This window comes from Hippopotamus amphibius, chromosome 1 (assembly GCF_030028045.1).
Source record: "Hippopotamus amphibius kiboko isolate mHipAmp2 chromosome 1, mHipAmp2.hap2, whole genome shotgun sequence".
Classification (NCBI taxonomy): domain Eukaryota; kingdom Metazoa; phylum Chordata; class Mammalia; order Artiodactyla; family Hippopotamidae; genus Hippopotamus; species Hippopotamus amphibius.
Window position 1 is genome coordinate 216,503,125 of NC_080186.1, and position 24,340 is coordinate 216,527,464.

At 43.6% G+C, this 24,340-nt stretch overlaps 1 protein-coding gene across 1 annotated transcript in view; it reads right to left on the minus strand.

Annotated features, from left to right (window-relative positions):
* Positions 1–24,340, minus strand: part of IQGAP2 (IQ motif containing GTPase activating protein 2) — a 228,687-nt gene that overhangs the window by 145,513 nt on the left and 58,834 nt on the right.

A 24,340-nucleotide genomic window follows, 5' to 3' on the forward strand; every position in this document is an offset into this window, starting at 1 on the left:
GACCCAAGAGGCAGGGGTGCAAACTCCCACCTCGCTGCCACTAACCCACCACCAAATCATCAAGTATGAGCGTGAGCTCCACACCCGTATAGCCAGTCCCCTCAGAAGATCATTAACACAACAGTGCTGATCCCATCAATCCTTGGCAGGCGGGAGAGGGCTGGTCCGCAGTATTGACAACTGTAGGGAACACTGTAAAACGTCTCCACTGCCTGCAGCTCTGGCCAACATCTTTTAAGAGCTCAACGAGTCCCTAATAAGCAAGGAGTATTTACTGACCACTTATTTAGGCAATGTACAACTTGGAGTATATGAGAAAAACATAAATATAAGCCCTGCCTTCAAAGAGCATTAAACACAATTGAGAAGGCAACACAACTGTAGGGAAAAACCAGAGAGCCATGTAAGAGAGGCTATGATGTCCAATCCTACGCGTTAGTATATAAGAAGAAAAAAGTTGGGGAATGAGGGGGATCATTGGATTATCACTGGAGTAATAGGGAAAACACTGAGAAGGTGGTGGGATCTGGATTTGGTCTAGAAAAAAGGGAGTATTTGGAAAGGCAGGGGGATGGACTTCCCTGGTGGCGCAGTGGTTAAAAATCCTCCTGCCAACGCAGGAACACGGGTTCAATCCCTGCTCTGGGAAGATCCCACATCCGTGGAGCAACGAAGCCTGTGAGCCACAACGACTGAGCCCATGTGCTGCAACTTCTGAAGCCTGCACACCTAGAGCCCGTGCTCCGCAACAAGAAGCCACTGTAATGAGAAGCCCACGTACCGCAACAAAGAGTAGCCCCTGCTTGCCACAACTAGAGAAAGCCTGTGTGTAGCAATGAAGACCAAACACAGCTGTAAATAAATAAATAGAAAGAAAGAGAGAGAGGGAGGGAGGAAGGAGGGGAGGGAGGGGAGGAAGGAGGGGAGGGAGGGAGGGAGGAAGGAGGGGAGGGAGGGAGGAAGGAGGGAGGGAGGGAGGAAGGAGGGGAGGGAGAAGGGAAAGCGGGGGAGTGGGAGGGAGGGAGGAAGGAGGGGAGGGAGGGAGGAAGGAGGGGAGGGAGGGAGGAAGGAGGGGAGGAAGGGAGGGAGGAAGGAGGGGAGGGAGGGAGGGAGGAAGGAGGGGAGGGAGGGAGGAGGAAGGAGGGGAGGGAGGGAGGGAGGAAGGAGGGGAGGGAGGGAGGGAGGAAGGAGGGGAGGGAGGGAGGGAGGAAGGAGGGGAGGGAGGGAGGGAGGAAGGAGGGGAGGGAGGGAGGGAGGAAGGAAGGAGGGGAGGGAGGGAGGGAGGAAGGAGGGGAGGGAGGGAGGGAGGGAGGAAGGAGGGGAGGGAGGAGGGAGGGAGGAAGGAGGGGAGGGAGGGAGGGAGGAAGGAGGGGAGGGAGGGAGGGAGAAGGAGGGGAGGGAGGGAGGGAGGGAGGGAGGAAGGAGGGGAGGGAGAAGGGAAAGCGGGGAGTGCTAGGAGCTAGGGAGCAGGACATACTAAAGCCATAAAGGACACATGGCTGATTCATTGAGCAAACCCAGAGAGCTCTCTGGGCCTTTGGGGTTCATGGGGAGAAAGGCATAAAGCTGAGCACATACAGTGAAGTCAGGCTCTGGAGGACCTGGCGTAAGAGGAGAAGTGATGACATCTGCTTCCACAGGAAGCTCTTGGCAGCTTCACAGCAGAGAAGTGACAGGCTGATAGCAGTAATTAGAGAATATTAATCTTGTATGATAGACGGATGCCCCAAAGATAAAGGATTTGAGGGACTGGATGAGGAGGGACTGGATGAGACAGGAAGAGATGGGAAGGGAGGAAACCAAGAGGTATCTCAGGAAAAGTTAACAAGACTTTAGAAAGTGGGGGAGGGGGGTCAAAGGAAAGAGAATATTCCCAGCTAGGGAGGTGGCCCCATGTGGCGGCTGCTCTCTGCACCAGGACTCAGCCCTACATCCACTGTGTGACCCCAGGCATGTCCCCTGTCCTCTCTGGACCTCAGTTTTCTCCTCTGCTAAAGGGTCAAGAGGTGCGAAGAATGGGATGTTAAGGTCTCTCCCAGGTCTAACATCCTAGGGGGACTTGGAGGCCTGGGGAAACTGGGAGAACAAGGAACTGTTAAAATGAGATGATAAATGTGCTTTCACATAACAAACATAAGATGAATAAGGGTTATTTGGTTATATGAGTCTTGCTACAAATGAACTGAAGTAAGAGTAACATAGGCTTGATAAATTTATAAAAATTTAAGAAATCAATAACAATGTTGCCTTTTCGATAAAAATCGGGCCAAAAGCCACTGCACTAGACCAAGTTTCTAAATAAACTACAAATTACAGCATTATGCTGTTTCATGTTAAAACAACCTGTTTTCAAATAATTAGCTTAAAAAAACTTACAAAATTGTTTTCAACACAGTAATATATAACTACTTTATAACAATCCCGTAATTGGGGGTAGACGTGTGAAGCGTGGAGGAGAGGTAAATTGACAATTTGCGGGGGGGGGGGGGGGGGGGGGATAAATTGACGTTTGGGACCAAGGGGCAGGAAGCTAAAATTCAAACAACTCTGAAGTATGTATGATATTTTAGACTTGGGCTTACTTTTTAAAAAGATAATCTGTGTTAGAATATACGTTCAGTAGGCTGAAAACACTAAATATTCTAAAAACTTAGGTTAACTATAGTCTATTTAAAATGTAGCCATTGCTAATGCTATGACATCATGAAGTACGCAAAGGCAAAAGCCATCTCTTCTGCCTTTTCATAATTCCTTTGTCCTGGAAATGTATTTACAGATAGTGGGTACTGAACAGATTGTTATTAAATGAAAGATTCTGATTGCTAAAGAATAATGTTTCCCAAGCATCACAGCTACATCATAAAATCTTTTAGACACTGCCAATGACTTGTAAATGTAGTATTTTTGCAACATTAGGCATCAATGTTTCACTACCTTGAAAATCAAAAGAAGATGCTATTAGAATCAATGATAACTAGTATTTATTAACCACTATGTTACTCTAGAACCTGGATTTAATACTTTATGGGGATTATCACTTAATCCTCAAACCCACCCCATGAGGAAAGGTGCTATTAGGATCACCATTTGCAGATATTAATTTGAGGCCCAAAAAAGCCAAAGCCACACAGCTACTAATTAAAAGATGTCAAAAAGTTGGTGGGAATGTAAACTGGTGCAGCCATTATGGAACACAGTATGGAGGTTCCTCAAAAAACTAAAAATAGAGTTGCCATGTCATCCAGCAATCCCACTTCTGGGCATATATCCGGAAAAAAACTTTAATTCAAAAAGATACATACATGCACTCCAATGTTCAAAGCAGCACTATTTACAACAGCCAAGACATGGAAGCAATCTAAATGTCCATCAATAGATGAGTGGCTAAAGAAGATGTTGTACATATATATTGGGTTGGCCAAAAAGTTTGCTTGGGTTTTCCATAACATTTTACAGAAAAACCCAAACAAACTTTTTGGCCAACCCAATACAATGGAATATTACTCAGCCATAAAAAATAATGAAATAATGCCATTTGCAGCAGCATGGATGGACCTAGAGGTTATCATACTAAGTGAAGTAAGTCAGAAAGAGAAAGACAAGTACCATATGATATCACTTATTTGTGGAATCTAAAATATGACACAAATGAACTCATGTACAAAACAGAAACAGACTCATAGACATAGAAAACAGACTTGTGGTTGCCAAGGGGGATGGAGGGTGGGGAGGATGGATTAGGAGTTTGGGATTAGCAGATGCAAACTATATATATAGAAAGGATAAACAACAAGGTCTTACTATATAGCATGGGGAACTATATTTAGTATCCTGTGATAAACCATAATGGAAAATATGAAAAAGAATATGTATATATATGTATAACTGAATCACTTTGCTGCACAGCAGGAATTAACACATTGTAAATCAATTATGCTTCAATAAAATTTTTTTTAAAACATCCATCTAATTCCAATTTTTAACCCTCACAACTCCAACAGAAGGCGGCAGTCCCACAGTCGAGTGTAAAATCAAAGTGATAACAAGACACTCCAGGCTCCTTCCAAAGTAGGAGTAAGGGCCCCATGGTTTGGAGATGCACACGCTAGCACGCTTCAGCGTAAGGTCAGAGCACAGTCTATTCACTGTCAAAGTTGAGTGACTGTCCTAGGGTTACATGTATTCCCTTGGAACTCCCTCTTTGTCAGTCACCTACCTCACAACTGTAAGTGACAGCCGGGGCTACGTCTTGTGGGTGCTGTTGCAAGTGGGTGCTGGGTATGGGAAGCTTAGAGTCTCTCTAAATGGGATCACCTCCTTGAGAACTCTGGCAAGCCACGGCAGGATCTCAAAGAGTCTCCTCATAATACACTGCTTGGAAGCTTACCTATTATTAGGCAGTATGTGATCAGTGAAGATTGACATGATAGCAAGACCATTCTTTGGGAACAGGCCGTAAACTCTGCTGCCCGAATAACCAGCTAGGCTGGCTCCCTAACACGGTTCTAAGGGTAGTAAAATACCTCACAGGGAAGCAAGAACCACGATACGCAAACTTCTAAACTAGTTCCCAGTCATCACGTGGGCTGAAGATCCTTTGGATCTATGTTTCAAAAGTGTAAGGAAAGAGAACTTGGAGCACAGATACCAGATAGTTCAACGCAGGGACAGGAGACAGCTGGGGGTGGCGGCTCGCCAGGGCCCACATTTCCCAGCCCCGCGGTACCTGTGTGGGGCCGAGCGGCCAGGTTGTGAGCACAGAATGAGAGAGGAAATGATGTGCATCACGCCCAGACCTGCCTCAGGAAAACCTCCTGTGGATGAGCTTCCACCCTCCCCTCCCCTATCTGCTAGCAGGATGCTGAAGCCCAGGGCAACCTTGAAAGAGAAGGTGCAAGAACTCCCATCAGCCTGGATCCCTGAGCAACTGTGTGGTAAAGAACCTCCTGTATCCCCTCATCCTCACCTTCTATTACAGAATCTTACATGAAAAAGAATTAAACTTCTATTGCTAACCTCAACCTGAGTGGCTTATCTGTTATACAAGCTAGTGTTACCCAGCCAAACCAATAAAATTCATTAAGTGTGATTTTTACGGTCTGTTGGGGTCAAACTTCCTGTCACAATCACAATACAGAAACAACTGGCCTGATGTTCAGGAAGTCTGGCTTTCCAATCACTAGCTGGATGCCCTGGTCACTTAAAACTCTGAGCTGAGTTTTAGTTTGAGAGTCTAAAATTATAAACGGAATTCTGTATGACACTTATCATGTAATGTGATTTTGTTGTGTTTCATAACAGCTTTATTGAGAGAGAATTCACACACCATACTCTCTGTTTACAGATCTGCTTATTCTGGACATTTCATATATAGTAAGTCCCCTACATACGAACCTTCAAGTTGCAAACTTTCCAATATGTGAATGTGCGTTCTCATGTCCAATCAATAAGTTAATTCATGTGTCTGGTGTACATTGTGACATGCATGCATCCTCTACAAGCAGTTGTGCTTTTGTGTACTTTACTGTACAGTAGTGTACAGAGGACAGAAGTACAGTATCTTTATTTCAAGCCCAGGGTGTCCAGAAGCAAGCGGCAAGTGTAAAAGCAGCAGTGGTGATGTAGCTGGTACTACTATACTTTTCAAGGTACTGTATTGCAAGCTTAAAAAAGTTTTTATTTTTTGTGTTTGTTTTAAATGTATTATTTGTGTGAAAAGTACTATAAAACTATTGCAACACAGTACTCTACAGCCGACTGTGTTAGTTGGGTACCTAGGCTTACTTTGTTGGACTTAAAACAAATTGGACTTACAAATGTGCTCTGGGAACAGAACTCATTCGTATGCAGGGTACTTACTGTAAACAGAACCATACAAAACATGGCCATCTGTCACTAGCTTCTTTCACTTACCACAGTGTTTTCAAGGTTCATCTATTGTGTAGGGTATGTTAGTGCTGCATTCCTTTTCACTGCTGAACAATATTCTACTCTATAGAGATACATCACATTTTATTAATCAGTGTATGGACATTTTGGTTTTTCCCATTTTTTGGCTACTATGAATAATGCTGCTATACACGTTAGTGTGTAAGTTTTGCATGGACACATGTTCTGCTTTTTCTTGGGTATATTCCTAGGGGTAGAAATGCTGGGTCCTAAGGTAACTCTTTTTTGGAACTTCCAGACTGTTTTCCAAAGCAGCTGCAACAGTTCACGTTCCCAGCAGCCGTGTGTGAGGATTCTCATTTCCCCACCTCTTGCCAACACTCAGCTGTCTTTTTGGTTATAGCCATCCTAGGTAGATGCAAAGTAGCGCCGCATCATGGTTTTGAATTTCATTTCTCTGATGGCTAATGATATTATCTTTTTATGTGCTTACTGCCCACTTGTATATCTTCTTTAAGAGAAATGTCTTTTCAAATCCGTTGTCCATGTTTTAGTTGGTTTTTTTTTTTAAATAATTGAGTTATAAGAGTTCTTTATATATTTGGTATACAAATCCTTTATCAGGTACACGATCTGAAAATATTTCTTCATTCTGTGGGTTATCTTTCTGCTTTCTTGATGGTGTCTTTTGAAGCACAAAAAGGTTGAAATTTTGATGAAGTCCCATTATCTATTCTTTTTCTTTTTTTTTTTAAGTCTTTATTGAATTTGTTACAATATTGCTTCTGCTTTGTGTTTTGGTTTTTTTTGGCCACCAGGCATGTGAGATTTTAGCTCCTGAACAGGGATTGAACTTGCACCCCCTGCATTGGAAGGCAAAGTTTTAACCACTGGACCACCAGGGAAGTCCCCCACTTATCTATTCTTTTGTTGCTTGTACTCTGATGTCATACTTAAGAAACCACTGCTTAACTGAAGGTCACAAATATTCACGTACGTTTTCTTCGAAAAGTCTCATAGTTTTAACCCTTGCATTTAGATCTTTTACTCACTTTGAGTTATTTTTTGTATATGGTGAGAGGTAAGGGTCCAAATTTATTCTTTTGAATGTGGACATCCAGTTGTCTCAGCATCATTTGTTAAAAAGACTGTCTTCAAATTAGACCTAAAAACCCACAGAAACGAAAACCAGAATTGGTCTGTGTGCCCTCCTGCTGCCCTCACATTTACTCCTTCTTCCCTGTTCCTTCTATTGGCTGCCTGTACTGAACCTCAACACCAATATGTGTACATCTCATCCCTTTATAAGCACCTTCAAGGTTGTTGCAGAACCTCATTTTCCTCTTGGGGGTGGGGTGGATAGGGGGACGCGGACTGACTCTTTCCTATTAGTATCACTTGCTTTCTCTTCTCTCTGCAGGGAAAATCTGAATCACTTACCAGGCATAGAGAAACAAAATGGAGGTGAAAGGAATTTCCTTTCTATCATTCAAGCAGACTCTCTTCAACTTTTTTTTTTTAAGTTGAGATGGTTTTCATAAGTAGCCCTCTGTGTAAAAGCACAAGGTCTGTTCCAAATGAGACTGGGAGAAGAAGGGGGATGTGGGGGGAGGATGCTGGGAGAAGGATGAAGGGGAGAGAAAGGTGGAATTTTTTCCAATTTTAAGTTAAGGCCAAAAAGAAAAGTAATTAACGTCATTTTGTCTTTCAAGAGAACCAAAAAACAAACAAACAAAAAGAAACAAACAAAAAAAAAAAAACAGAAAAAAAAAAACAACCCCAAACCAAAAACCAAAACCGAAAAACACCACCTTACAAAAATTTGGAGACAAACCGTCCACTCTATCTGTCGTGCTACTTTGTGCCTTGAAGAGCATATGAAAGTTGTTTCACAGAGGCATTTGCTATCTGAGTTGTTACTCAGGAAATCACCAGCTATAAATCTTGGTCTCTATCACACAGCGCTGTATGAAATAAATGTCCCCAAAGTAGAACTGCTGGCCAAAAAACGAAAGTGTGTTTTTTCTGCACAAACCGTGTATTAATGTAGTGCCCTGCTCCACGAACTTTCAAGTATTACAAGTCAATTTCTCTCCCTAAAGGTTTTGAAAATCAGCATATGAAATATTTTACAAAAGAATAAAAACAAAGACCAGATATTTTTTGGTGTACAGTGTAACTGGTCACCTTTTGTGCCAATAAAAAGTAAAACATCAGAAGTCAGGACTAGATTAAGTTCTCATGGTAAACCTTTCCATTCACTGGAGGCTGAAGTAAAACTGTCACCATGAGGAGGAGAGGGAATAAATCAGGAATTTGGGATTAACAGATACACACTACTATTCATAAAATAGATAAACAACAAGGACCTACTGCATAGCATGGGGAACTATATTTGATATCGTGCAATAACCTATAATGGAAAAGAAGCTGAAAAAGTATATACACACATTAAAAAACTAAATCACCTTGCTATACACCTGAAACATTTTAAATCAATTATACTTCAATTAAAACAACAACAACAAAAAAAACCTGTCACCACAATTCTATCAGCCTGATTAGCTCAAGGGAACAGGGATATAGAAAAACACATATTGCACAACTGAGGTGGCCATCAGTGGGCCCCCAACCTTCCCTCATATAAAATTTATTTGGTTTGCTCTAAGAAAATGATGTGAAATGTTAAAATAATGCTAAGTATTTTCTTTAAAACACAGACTTACAATACCATGAAAAGAAGCAATAAATAACTCCAAGCCTTAACGGGAGGGGAGCAGGCTTTGAGGGCCTCTTTTCTCATTCTCCTCTTTAGGAGGGAGATGATATAGCAGCTCTCTGTTGAGTCTGGCAAGCATTTCACCAACTGTGCTGCACAGAATACTGGCTCAGTGAGATGCTAATACTGTCCTGGAGGGAGAAGGGGCCAAATGAACTTAGAACATGTTGCATTCTATGTCCTCTCTTGAGGAGTCATAAGTTGCATTAACATCCTGAAAGCTCAGAGAATTCTTGAAGTCAGGAACCAAGTTTACTTTTTAACTCAATGTTTCCCAATTTTTCTGACCATGGAAACTTTTCCCCAAATCACTTGGTAATATTTCATACGATGAAATGACAGGGAACTGATCAAAGCAGTACAATTTGGTGACTAAAATCATGGCATTTGGGCTCACACTTTCTGAGTTCAAATCCTAGTTCTAGCACAATACCAGTGATTTCTCTGTAAAGTAAAGATATTTAAACTATCTACCCTGGGAGGGTTTTTGTAAGGAGTAAATGGGAATCCGCACAAAATATTTAGGACTGTGCCCAGCATGTAAAAGAGCCTGGCAAACATTAACCACAATTATTATTAGCATGTCCCCAAGTTTGAATCTGGCCTGTTCCCTCACCAGATATATAACCTTGACAGAGTAATCCATCCAATTAATATTTTTGAGCATCAAGTACTTTCCAGACCTGGTTCCACATAGTGAAGCAGGCAAATTTCCTCAGTTTCCTGGGCAGTAAGTGTCAGATTCTCACCAATGTTAGGATGCCACTAGTTCAAAGAGGTTTGGAGGATTAAATGAAACAGCACCAGTACAGAACCTAGCAGAGAGCTGGCACCCAGATGTCACTCACATGGTTCCCGTCTCTTTAAACAAATTTTTTCAAAAAATCTCTTTGGTGAGTTATTTCTTAGAAAAGGATATTGAATGCAGTATTTTAACCCTTCCTCCTCTACGTTCCTTAGACATGGGATAAGGAAAATAGAAATAAGTGGAGTGGCCTGAGGCATTGATGGATATAAGAAAGACACCAAATTCTGTAGCCCAATCTGTAATAGGTCTGATTAACTTTTGAAAATTATTTTGAAATAAACTTTGAAAAAAAATTTTGTTAATTACTTAATAGACTACACTGTTGTTTAAATATATGCTCTATTTATAATTCTTCCTAACTCCAGGCACCATTCAGATATTTTCTGTACTTCTTTTTAGGTAGGGCCCAATTAATCCTCTACCTAGGATGTATCATACTGATACCAGAACATACCTGGAGAGAGGGCTGGCTTGGCATATACAGATACACAAATATATAAAAAAAAAAATACGTACATGTGCTAAAATTTCTAGATAGGCAGACAGTGCATAAAGCCTATAAAATAAAAAATTTAAAACCCAAAACATGCACTTATTTTTAACATTACGACGCACATGAGGCAAAAGGCTGGTCATAAGCTTCATCATTTGGTCGGGAGGGGAGGAGTGAGCGAGAGAGACAACAGCTAATGTGTTCAGGGTCATGGTATTGGGCTGACACCTCAGTTCAAGCGGGTCAAGTGTTAAATGTTTAACAGTGCTTTAATAATACTCCGACTTTAACTTTTTTCAGGAATAATACTCATATACTGGAAAAAACAAAAAGCTAAGTGTATTCAAAATAGCCAGCACCTAAGTGGGGGTTACAGAAATATATATGCTTTAAAAGAAACATTTAAGCAGGAAAATGTAGAGCCTTGGGTAGCTTCTGGTATCCAGGGACCCAGGATGAACATGAGAGGAGCTGTGAGTCACACCCCCCTGGAATCTTCCAATGTCTTATGCCCTCTATTGGTGTCCAGTAACCGGCCTGTGGGTTCTCAGCTATACAATCTTCTCCTCAATGTGTGTGAACAGTTATAAACTACTGGTACAAACTTTCTGGAAAGCAAAGGGATGATATAATAGTAAATAATTACTGCACATCTATTAGTTCAGGGCATGGAGTTTTCAAGAGTTTTACTTATTTTTCCGGTGAGCTATCATCTTTAAAAAAATTGTTACACATCAACAACAATGAAATATCTTGCCCAAGATCATATATAAGTGGAAAAAACAAAATTTGACACCCCCCCCCAAATCTGAACCCAAATGTCACTGAAATCTGCACATGAACCAACCTGTTATACTGCTTCTTGAAAGACTACATCAGGAGACTTTGAACACAGCCCAGATATTTTACTCTGTGAATACAACTTACTAAATACAGCTATGGTCCAAGACTTCTGTGCAATGCAAACACTCTAAACAATGTAAGCGTCTAAAAAGAATGTTTATCCATTGCATAGAATATTATACAGCCACTTGAGATATTTTTATAGACTATTTAAGAAAATGGAAATATAGTGGGGGTAAATTAAGAGAAATGGAGAGGATGCAAAACTGTATAGTAAGATAATTTTATTTCTAAAATTATATATATTTAAATAAATATACACAGACTGGAAACATACAGCAAAATATTAACAGTGGTTTTCCCTGTGGGTTGGTAAGGTTCTTCACCTTTTCTTTCATCTTAACTTTTTATCATAAACATATTTTCGATAATAGAAAATAATGAAACCCAGTGTGTTCTAAAGTTCCTGTCTCTTTCCAGCGTATAGAAAGCAAGAGCTTGTTTGCCACCAAGCACTTGAGCCAAAATGGAGTCTTGTGTAGCAGCAAACATTAAAAGAACACTGATAAAGAAGACAGGGGTATGCGTGTAGACAGGGAAATGCTAGTTTGCCATGAAGGGTAGAAGCAGCAGAAGACAAAAAAGCACTCTAAACTTTTTCTTTTTTTTAAAGCAGATGAGTTGAGACATGTAACCAATAAAATTTCCTCTTAAGGAAAATGTTAAGTATATTTATCTTTTTCATGTACTTCGAACTGTGTTAATATGTTTTAAGGCTTGGAAAGTAAAGGGGGAATCCTCATTAATGAATACACAAAATAAATGAAACATTAACAAATCAAGAGTGCAGCCTGGATCATCCATGCTGCTGATACTAAAATACAAAAGTAGACAGAGACATCGAAGAAGAAATTGTTAAGAAAACAAACAAAACAGAATTTGAAGATTTGGAAATTTCGCAGCCTATCAATATTGCAAAACATGAGAAACCACGTTCCGGAGAGAACACAGAGGGTGTAGCTGGACCATCGCTGCAGAAAGAATGTGACTCATCGATTTAATCAGCCATCTCAGCAAGTCAGGAATAGGGATGGGGTTATGTGCATTCAGACTAAAGGGGACAGAGATGGGGCAACAGTGAAGGCAGGCTGTCAGACCTCTCGGATCCTAGGGGATGGGACAATAAGAGCGTTCTGGCCATGTTATCCATCAAGATAAGGGAAGAATGACCCTGAAGGTGACTCAGATTGAAAGGGCTGCCCCTCCCACCGCAGGCCCAAACCGTCTCCTCCTAGGTTTCACAAGGCAAGGCTGTCTCTTCCTGGGTTTTAGTGAGCCAGGCTGCTGCCCTCTCACGGGTCTAGAAGGCAGGGCCACCAGGCTGGACAGACCACCATGCGGATTATTCTGGAACCTTAAAATCAGATATAATTTGCCCTGCTACATTTTAGACTTGCTTGGGACCCATCACCCTCTTTCTTCTTTCTAATTTCACGCTTTTAGAATGGGAATGTCTATTGTATGGCTGTCCCTCCATTGTACCTTGGAAGCACAAAACTTCTCGGGTTTTACAGGTTCACAGCGGGAGAGGAATTTTTGTCTCAGGATGAATCATATCTCAAGTTTCACCCACACCTGACTTAGTTACTTTGGCGAGATTTGGGACTCAGAGTTGATGCTAGAATGAGTTTAAGATTTTGGGGCTTCTGGAATGTAGATGGATGCGTTTTGTCTATGAGAGGGACAGAAATTTGGGGGGGAAAGGGACAGAATGTTGTGGTCAGAATTGTTTCCTCCAAATTCATACACTGAAGTCCTAACACCCAGTATGTGAGAATGTGACTGTATCCAGAGAAGGGGCCTTTAAGAGGTGATTAAGTTTAAATGAGGCCATTTGGAGAGGACTTAATCCAATGACTGGTATACTTATAAGAAGAGGAGATTAGGAGAGAGAGACAGCAGGGCTGTGCATGCATGGAAGGAAGCCCAGGGAGGACACAGAGAGAAGGCAGCCTTTGGCAAGTCAAGGAGAGAGACCTCAGAAGAAACCAGTTCCACATACACCTTGACCGTGGACCTCCAGAACCATGAGAAAATAAACTGTTGTTTAAACTACCCAATCTATGGTATTTTGTTATGGCAGCCCGAGCAAAGAACACACCAGCTAAACCATCAACCCCCATCACCCTCTAAAACTCCTTACCCAACTTTATTTCTCTTCATTGTGTTTCTTACTACCTGGCAGATTATATCATATTTATTTGTTTGACAGACTCACCTACTTAGAAGGTAAACACCGTAAGAGCAAGGACTTTGCCTGTCTTTGAGAAGCATGTAGCACAATGGTTCAAAGCGCAAACGCTAGAGGCAGACGCCTGAGACTGAACCCAAACTCTGCCACTCGCCAGCTGTGTGCCTTGGGGAACTGACTTAACTTGTCTCTGTCTCAGTTTCCTAATCTGCATGCTGGGGATAGTCACAGTACTACTGTATACACGTACTGCTTCAGAGGGCTGCTGTGAGTTGACGGAAGAAAGCAGGAGAACAGTGCCTGGCACATAATAACACCCTGCGAGGTAGCTGGCATACCTCTACTGCTCAGTGCTATATCCCGGGACCACTCTGCCCCACTGCCAACACACGGCACTGTTCACACCTATCCTTCAGCACTATTTGTCTGCCATGCACACCTCCACGGGGTTGCAACTAAGCCAGCACTTTGCTAGGTCAAACATGCCTTCTCCTCTTATGACAGTCTGTAGCATCTCCTAAACTAATCCAAGCCATCCCACCCTCCCCCGCCCCAGCTCCTGTCAATATATTCTCTATTATTGCCTTACATAAGTTATGGGCTTAAATGGTATTTAGTAGGGATTCTATAAATATATATGTTCCCGAGCCAGGCTTCCACTCTCACAGGGCTTCCGTAATACGCATGATGCCAGCCACAAACAATGGCAGCTCCCTGTGGTTAGCACATTGCTCGGCACTTAGCAGGTACCCGGTATCTACATGAACGTATTCTCACACTAAGCTGACGGGATCAGGATGACTCCCCTCTGTCAGGGAAGGAAAGAGGCTCAGAGAGTTAAGTAACTTGCTCACAGCTACACAACTAGTAGGCTGTGATTCCAATCCAGATTGTCACCTCCACAGCACATGTGTCTGCCACACTCCTTTCTGCTCTGACAAACTAAGGTGAACACGGTGAACAGGGCTTAAGCTCCCTGCCTAGGAAGGTTCACTTCTTAAGTGGAAACTCACAGTGAAGCCTGCCAATTCAGATCTTCATAGATTCTGTTTTCCCAAAGCAAGGTGCGGTAATACAAGATGAAGGTGAACACCTTCTTTCGGACTGGCTGGAGAGGCTGCTGTCACTTTCAGAGGTGTCTATGGGGCGCAGCTGTGCACTGGACTGTGGGTTCCCAAAAATCTGGCTTCAAACTTGGTTCTACAATTTATTAGTCATGATTACCTTAGTGTGCCATCATCTCCCGGGCCATAGTTTCCCCTTTTTGAAAGTTAGGTACAACACCAGCGACCTCACAGAGATGTCATGAGAACTAATACAGATACCATCCGTGGAGTCACCCGGCAGAAAAGTACTCAACATGTAATGGGTGTTCAAGAAACAAATATCGACCCAAAAGGAAGAAAAAGGAGGTAGGTATATGAGCATCAGTTTAAAGTGTAATGTTCCAAAGGATCCACCAGATACCACATGTTCTCCAAGGAGCAGCTTTCCTAAGCACCTAAACAGCCTGGCTGCACTGACCTGAACATGGAAGATGCAAAGTCCTCTGGATGTAGACTGCCAGGGTATACGACACCCTGCAGTAAAACCAGCAGATCAAAGTGCCCTGGAGACCTGACCTCAAAAATTGGACTCTGTCTACCTGGCTTCCTTAGAACTTGCTACAGGTTAGACGAGGCTGTCATGGTGATTTGCAGTGCAAAGTACCTTCCATTCTGCAAGATACCCATGAGCTGGGAGCAGAGGAAAAGTAAAGCAGGAAGAACTAGAAGGACTCGGCAGCAGTTTCCTGGCAAATCAACACCCATTAGAGGCTTCCACACAAATTCTGGCATACGTGACAACTGAAGACTTGATGAAGCAGATTCTCCTTCCTGGGTTTGGCTGCATTGTGCACATGATCTAACCACAAAATAATCACTGTTCTTGCACTTTTAGCCATTTTTTTGCCTCAGTGCAGGCAGGAAAATGAAAGCAGCAAGCTTAATAAGACAACTGTAAACTTAGATAATTTGCTATGTTCCTTCCTACCCTCAGCTCTCCTTTTTACAGCCTTTTCCTACTTCCTAACCAAATATTCAACACAGGATCATTAAATAATGAACATTCTAGAACACAAGAGCACGCCATAGCAAAAGCCAGGCCACATTTCAATTAAGACACATAATTGGCCAAAAACGGCATCCAGTATGAATTTCCTTCCATCTCCGATTCCCTTTAAACTACAGGTATCTTGTGTTCCAAGTTAACCCTTTTCTGGCAATGGGGAATAAGACAGAGATATGAAGGCTGGTTCCTCTAGGGTCTAAGAGATCAAAAAAGAGCAGCTCTTAGTAGTTGTCAAGTACAGCAGGAGAAGACAGTACTGGTAAGCTTACGAGTGAGAAATGTCACTTTAGCACCATATCAAGAGCCCCCTCCTCCCCTAGCTGTGTCCTTGGCCCAGCCCTTATTGATTTCCCCCACCCCCACTACCAGCTGTACCAAGGAAGTGACAAACAGGGACTCACTAGATGCCATCAATCATTGTCACTAAGAGGAGAATGAAAAGAATCCAACATATGTTCTTGCAAATGCCAACTCCTCTCCACTCCCACGCCTCCTCCTCACCGGTACACAGGCTTTATAAGCAGCCACTTCTTCACAGCCCTATCAGAGGAAATGGATGAGGAGCAGTTAGCAGAAGCATCTCAAGCACTATTCTTTGCCTACGTGCGTCTCTATTTACAGTTCACACACTCTCCAGGTGAGACTGAAGCAGGGCATCCCACCAACTGGCTACGGACGATCTCGACCACAGAGAGCGGAAGGACCGATGATGAAACAAGGCTGCGCTCAGTGCCAGGAGGGACAGGGGATAGAGAGGATGCGCAGTACAGGTAGCAGATGGCGCTTCCCCCAACACGTCCTCCAGTCAGAGAACCTGGAGTTCCTTGTTTCTCTGCGGACCCCCATGACACGTGATAGATCAATTCCTATGGCAACAGCTCTAAGTATAACACTCTAAAAATAAAAGAATGCTGTACATGGAAGACAGACACTTGCCTTCATTCTTGGGAATAGAGTGAGACGCAGAATGTGGCAACTTGCAGCATAAATCATAGAACAATTTTTCTCTTTGACTCCATAATTCCCTACTGTGCGTCTATCATGGCTAAATAATATAAGAGAACAAAATAACAATAAAAGACCAATTATATGCATGAAGCATTATTAAAAAATAAACTAAAACGTTGTTTCACAGAAGTTATGGTACATAATATAGATGAAATACGCACCCATTAAAATCTATGATGACAACTTAGCAAAAGGGAGAGATGTTGCTGTAGTAAAGTGAATAAAGCAATGATACAAAAATATGTGCTTTTGGTTATAACTATGTCAGGTATGTTCACATATGAAAAATTTAGAAAAGGTGATATACTAGGTTGGTGGAATTTCAAGGTTCCCTATTTCTTTCTCTTTTTTTTTTTTTTTCAATGTTTGCAATAAAGACTAAGACAAAAGAAAAATCAGGGTAAAAGTCACCACAACCGCTTCAACTATTTTCCAAATCTCAGTTGTGCCACACGGGAATAGGTCGCAACAAACCAGATGCACATCTACCAAAAAGGATGGAACTTTCAGAGCCTAGGGGAAAAAATTCAAACAGAAGGAGACAGCCATAGCACTTGAATTTATTAAAAATAGGTATACACAAGATGAGATACATTATAAGACTATATATAGGCCTGACGATGCACGTTATACATATTCGAATACTTGCCTGTGGGAGGGAGGGGACTAGGGAAAAAAGAAAGTAACTCTTAGGGCCCCAGTACAAACCAGTGGCCACCCTGTGACCAGTGAGACCATGTGTCATAACCTGTGGAGTGTGACTGGCTCAACCTTTGCACCTGAGGTCCTCAAGCAAGGTCAGTCATAGTTTGAAGATATTGAAATAAACTGCTACAATTTCAGGCTGCTAGACATTTCCTCTCCAGGACACGTCCCACGCTCCAAAATGGTAGCTGCTTTATATAACAGTCGGTCTTTTCCACCCCAGGTTCTAATTTTCCTTCTATTTAAAACAAGATTAAAAGACTGCAGGAAATCATTATTACCAAAAAAGATTTAATCATGTTGCCAATTGTGCACATAATTTTGTTACACAATTGTATAACAATTGTACAGTAATATATGTGTAATAATTATAAATGTAGTAATATAACCATATATAACTGCTCAGAAATGATCCCTTGTAAACTACAAAAGAAACCAGCAAGAGTGACTACATCTGGAGAGTAGAACCCGGTAGAACAATGATGTAATTTCCACCGTGTACTCTCTTTTTCGACCTTTAAAATTTTGTACTGTTCATGTCTTTTCCTCATTTATCTACTCGGTGGGTCCTTCGTCCCTCAGATTTTAGGAGTCCTTTGTATATTAGAGACGTTGGTCTTTGGTGATATAAATCTTCTAGTGGTTTTCATCTTTTATATTTGCTGGTTTTGCCTTTAATTTGACCAAATAAAAATTTTAAAGCACTACTTAAGCAAGTACTCACTCTGTACATAAAACGTTACAAAATAAGCTTAAGGAGAAATGTTCCAGTTTTACCAGAACCAGTAAGAAGCCAACTCAGCCCTCCTCTCTAAGCCTGATGCCAGGTTCCCACCCCAGTTTCCCAGAGCTAAATACCTTTCCTCCCAAATCCTGCTGACCCGGCTAAACCAGAAGCAGCTCAGCAGGTGGCAGCATTGCCTGCAGTGCTCACTGTACTTCCTAGATTTTATATGTAGGTTAATAATTAATTAGAGCCCCGCCACTGAGCATATCTTCCCAGGACCAAAGGCAGCCAGGGACTGCTGTTTCTGTTAGATTGTCCCCACCCTTGAGTCTCTACAATTCTTGGCTCTGAGACGTACAGCTGCCCCTATGACCCAAAGGCAGGGCTGGTGGCTCCAGAATCCTTACGCCTTAACAAACAAGGCATGTTAAAAGTTGTTCCAGCTAAGGTTCTTTTCTTAGAAGTCAGTTTCTTTACTGTTCACTAGCTCTCAAGTCAGAACTGCAGCTACCTGGGGGCAGAGCGGCCTTTGAAGCAGGAAGTGAGAGGAGAGGGGTCCGCCAGGCCAGCATTGCCTCGGACCCACTAGAAGGCAGTGCCAGCAGGAACCGCCCCTACAGCTGAATACCCTGATGGTGTCCACAATGATTTCTCGCTAAGAAAAGCCTTTGAGATGTGTAAGAGTTTCCAGACAGATAATTAAGTACGATTTCGCTCGTCTAACAACTTCATCATTGTTCTCTCCTGAAACTGACATCCGAAATAGAGACAACTCTTTTTCTGTGGCAAACCCTTACCGAGCCGGGAATCACAAGTCCGCAGGAATAATGAGCAAACCTGTCCCACTCACCTTGGGGAAAAAGCGACAGACAAGTAGAGCTTTAGCGGGAAGGGGCAAGAAGAAGCCAGAAAATGAACTTCTGTATAGTAAGGAAATCAAAACTCACTCTATAACTGAATATTATGTCCACATAGGAAAAAGTAGACAGACAGGAAAAGAGTGATGGACACAAAAAGAAACTAGCTAAAAAGCAGGGTATACACACACCACGGTCTCCCCCTCTCGCAGGAAGCACAAATCATTGGGACTGAGTGACCAACAACAAGGTTTCCAGCTCGGTTGCCTGGACAAATGGCCAAGAGAGCTTCAGAGAAGGAACTTAGAGAGTGGCGGCCAGGAGGCAAGTCAGTATAAAGCATCCAGACACATTCTTCTTCTACCACCACCAAGTTCACTTAAATATTTCACTTTCAATGAAGTCATTAGCGACCACACACAGAGAGAGACAGGCTGAAAACCACAAGGAGAGTCATGCGGAGGGTTTAGGGAACAGGAGATGGTTATAAGAGAACACTATTATACCCTGGCGTTCTTAGGTTTCAGGAAATGTGGCTTGATGGACAGTATAGCCAGCTCTGTGCAATCACGAATCATGCAGCGAGGGTGTTCTGGGGCTGGCTTGGGTTTCACAATGCCTCCATCTCATGGCTGCAGAGCAGCCTCATCTAGCACCTTCCAGTACTGATTATCTGTGAGACACAGGATCCAAAGCTGACCAGTTATCATCTTTACAATCTAATATCTACGGCTATTGCTAACCGTATTTCCAGACCACAGACATAAACTATGTTTATGTCTTGAACCATAATTCTAGCATATCACAGAATACTACTACACACTCACACCCTCAAATATAAATCGAGCCCCTGCATAGGTGAAGACCAGATTTCTTGGTATGATTATCAGCGGGCAAGAACGATAAGCAGGAACTCAGAATGAGGTGGCAACCCACAGAAGAAGAGAGTGCCTTGTGCCTTCTGCACAAACAGAAACATAATTTCAAATAGTTGCAGCTAAGAAGAAACATTCAAATGTAAAGTGACTGTTAACCAATAGGGACCAATCTGTTGGCAGGACCTATCCCCATGGCGCTTGAGGCATGCAAGGATACATAACAAGGAGACTGCCAAATTTACCCAGAGAGAAAGCATCAGTGGAGGTATCAGGTAGCTAGGTAGAGCAGAAGTATTAGTCACTTCTAACCACCTAAATTATTAACATAAACTGGAATAAATCAAGACTAACTTTAGCCTCAGAAAATCCACTCTAGCAGGGCTTGCAAACAGATGCCTGCAGGGATGAGGCAGGTCTTGCCAAGGGGCGAGGCTGGTGGTGGGGAGCTGGAGTTACTCCAGCCCACTGCTGCTTTGTGGGAACTTGGACCGCAGCCGCCCTACCTGCAGGATTTCCTTAGAAGTGGGAAATTCAGGTTTTTACAAGCTCTCGATTTTTAAATGCTCAGAACTAACTAAAAAATAAACCCTACATGTCTAATGAAACACATCTTAAACTTTTATAACATTTCAAAGGAAAGTGAAAATATGCCTCATGAGTATGTTTTCAGATGGGTAAAGGCTGGGCATGAATTGAGAGGGTTAACAGCTGTTCTTTCTCAGCATGGTCTTGAAAAGCAGAACATTTAAAAAAAAGGCAAGGCACTATCATTATGTAAACCATAATGATTAAATTTTTATAAAAATACACTAGAAGAAGTGCATAAAAGTAAAATAGGGAAATGCAAATCAAAACCACAATGCTATATATCACTTCACACCCATTAGGGTGGCCATTTAAACACACACACACACACATACACACACACACACAATAATCAATGTTGGTGAAGATTTAGGTAAATTGAAATCCTCATGCATTACGGGTGGGAATGTAAAATGGTGCGGCCACTATGGAAACCAGTTCTGTGGTTTCTCAAAAAGTTAAACAGTATTACAGATGATCCAACAATTTCATTTTTGGATTTATGCCCCAAAGAATGGGAAACAGGGACTCAGATACTTTCCTAACAATGTTCATAGCAGCACCCTTCACAACAGCCAAAAGGTAGAACCAGCTCAAGTGTCCATCAACAAAGGAGTAAATAAAATGTGGTATATCCACACAATGGATTATTTTTCACCCTTAAAAATACAACTCTGATATAAGTCACAACATGGATGAACCCTGAAGATGTTATGCTAAAGTGAAATAAGCCAGACAAAAAAGGACAAATATTGTCTCCTTCCACTTACAGGAGGTACCTAGAATACTCACATGCATTGACACAGAAAGAAGAATGGTGGCTGCCTGGGGTTGGGTGGAGCGGAAATGGGGAATTTGTGTTTAATGCGTAGCGTTTCAGGATTGTCAGATAAAATAGTTCTGCAGGCAGATGGTGGTGATGGTTGTACAACACTGTAAATGGACTTAATGCCACTGAACTGTTCATTTGAACATGGTTAATGGTAAATTTTCTGTCATATATATTTTACCACAATAATAACAATAATAATAAAAGAATGATAGGAATGTACATAGAGAAGACAGTCAAAAGGAGGGGGCTTTCTTACCCGCTGGCTTTCTCAGCAACCAATACACCAACGAGCTTCTCCCTCCTCTCCCAGCCACCAACACCTTGGATCTTACGGCCTGCCTATGGCCCTGAGGAAGTGTTGTGACTATCAGAATTGTGTTAGTCTTCAGGAATTTTCCATAGGGCCACTATGTACAGTTGTACAGGTGGCACGCTGAGCAAAGGGTCCTGGCCCAGGGGACCAGCCTGTGCTCCACTGGCCATGCCCTGTGTCTGGAGGAGGGGATGCCTTTTCCTTCTCACACAGGCACTGTAGGCTAGTGGTGGCCCTGATCTTCCCCATCTCAAACTGGTCTTCTCTTCTGACTCCCTTTATCTGTACATATTACCCTCTCTTTCACTGATTCTAGATGGAAACTACAGGATCCCTTCCTGTTCTTGTTCTAATCAGCTATGAGCGTCCATCAATTCTGTGTTTGTGTCTCTCTCCATCTCTCCTCTCCATTCCCACTGCCACTTACCCCTTACAGGCCCTCTGACCTAGGGTTCCATACCTCCAGCACCCCTTCTCCTGGATAATCCAGTGCACACGCTGCTGCCAGACTGATTTTCCCCAAACCGCTCACCCTTTCACTCACACTCCTCCAATGGTTCCCCTTTTCTTTCTGGTGTGTGTTGAATAAATGAACAAGGAAGGTGCGTACTCACCCCTAACTGTCAGCCCTACTATTTAAAGTGAGACTGTCAGTTTATCTTGACGGTCCCTTGGTCGGGGAGTGTGAAGCAGCAGGAGCGATTCAAGCCCTCTCTCCTGCAGAACACACCTTTATATATCCCAGGTGCTAGCAAGGAGTCAGTACACTGGAACTGAAGAAAACTTGAGGAACCTTGAACTTCCTTATCCTATCGCTAATTAAAATGATGTGTCTCTCAGTTCTGGAGGCTGGAAAGTTCAAAATCAGGGCACCCACATGGTCTGGTGAGGGTCCTCTTCCTGGGTCACAGCCAACTCTTTCTCCCTGTGTCCTCGCACGGCAGAGGGGCCAGGAGGGTTGTGAGGTCTCTCTTGTAACAACACTAATCCCCCGTTCATGAGGGCTCCATTCTCGGGAATCAATCCTCTCCCAAATCCATCTCCTAATACCATCACCTCGGCCTTAGGATTTCAACATATGATTTTTGGAAATATTTACCCCACAGGGGGTCCATGGAGACCCCCTACAGCACCTTCCTCAAGGCTCTAAGCCTACAACTCAAACCTTCCACAAGCACCAGTAAGTATCACCTTGGTTCTGCAGGAAAGGATGCACGGGAAGAACACCCCAGGCACCAGGCGGCAGGTATTTACAGAAAGAACATTACGAACATAAAGACAGAGTTGAGTGGGATGTCCCCCTTACTCTTAGAATTACAGTCAAGGCCCACAGCTGAGGACAATGGGGTGCGGTACCCTGCTTAGAAAGCCAGGAACACGTATATACAGACACTGCCCCCCTACTGCTTGCCGAGTGGTCGCAGGACCAGTCCTACTAGCTGACCACAGCCCTCCCCTCCACCGAGCCCCCAGGGAAAGCGAGGATCACTGATGGGGAGGGCATGTTTCTAGGGCAGGTTCCCACCTGCCTCCCCAACAAGTTAGGAGGATGGGAGGGGGTCTAAGCGAAGCTCTAGGAGAGACTGAGATACCGGCAAGAAGGGCCAACAGGCAGCCTGCTCCTTGTCTGGCTGCTTGCTGAGCTGCAGAAGAACCCACAGGCTCACTCTGGGCCGGCACTGCGACAGAATGGAGCATATTAGGGGGCTGGGAGAACGTGGCATCCATAACCCGGACTGAGGGGACACCCGTAAACACAGAGACTGGCGCAGAGACTCTGCAAGATGGGAGGCCCACGGCAGGAGCCCCACACACGCGGAGCTTAACGCGATCTAGATGCAGGACACCAGGAAAGAAGGGGGGAATACACCCACTCCACTCTAGGCCTTTAAGATGCCTGGACAGGGTGGGTGGGACCCTCGCGGTCTGCACAGTTCCTTCTGCAGGAGTGTGGATATCAGCAGGGCGGGAGCCCTAAGGCTGCCGGGCAGCTGCTGGGCCGGGCAGCAGGACACGGGACTCCAAGGAGGAGCCGGGAGCGCGGATGGGCCAGGAGCACCTAGCAATGACATCAAAGGGAGAGACAGCATCCCTCCGGAAAGGCCCTGTGCAGAGGAGGCTGGGGTGAGGTCACGCACAGCCCGGGAAAGCCCCACACGCGACCCACACAGAGACTCCCCGTGCCACAATGCACCGGAGGCACACACCTTCTCCGCAGCTACTGGGCCCTTGCTCCCTGTTTCCTGTCACAGGGAGGAGCCAGAGCTCAGAAGACAGCGGGGAGCTAGAACTGGATAGGAGATTAGGTGTTCGGGGGCGGGGGGTGCGGGTGGGGGGTTTGTTTTGTTTTGGTTTTTGGCCCCACTGCTTGGCATGTGGGATCCTAGTCCCCCAACCAGGGATCGAACCCGAGCCCCCTGCACGGAGTCTTAAGCACTGGACCACCAGGGAAGTCCCTAGCTGGTTTAGAAAGACTAAGGAATGATAGCATAAGCCCAGGAACCCGAATGGGGGCTTTGACAGAGTAGAGGTATAAACAGCGCCTGGAGAAAATGAAAGCCAGTTCATGCTGTTATCCCCAACGAATTGAATGAGGCTCCTGGAGAGACCAGCCACACTGACAGTAGCATTAAATACACACAGATTATAAGCTCTCCCTAAATACACTGCGTGCAGTTGAAAAACAAGGCAGGAGGGCTGTACCCCGGCTCGAGGCAGGCAGGAGTCAGTTGTGGGCGCCTCGCCATCACTCTCCAAGCAACGGGCTTCAGCTAAAGGCCTCTGGCAACCCTCGCTGCCCTAGGAAGAGAAGGGCACGGCACTCAACCTCATCCCTTTTCCTAGGTGTTGTACCAGGTGAATTAACATGTATGCAGCAACCACTCTGTGGCAGGCAATATGCCAGGAACTTTACCCAGCAGCTCTGTCAGGCAGTGGTGGGACCCCCGTATCACAGAGGTTACTTAATCTGAGTGTTACATCAATGGGCCAAATGATGGGACCAGGATTCTAACTAAGCCTGATGCTAAACAGACTCCTGCTAGCTCTGCCCCACTACACCAAAGCACCAAGAGGCATGAAATGAACCACCAAGAGGAGAGCTACAAATGTCCCATTGGTAGCAGCTCACCGGCAGTTTAAAAATGCAAATATTTTAATTTACATGTTTGAATCTATAAAATTTGATGTCGTGATAGGTTATTAAAAAACTAAGTCAACAAGTCCACCCCTTCCCTACTAACACTCACAAAGCAACACCA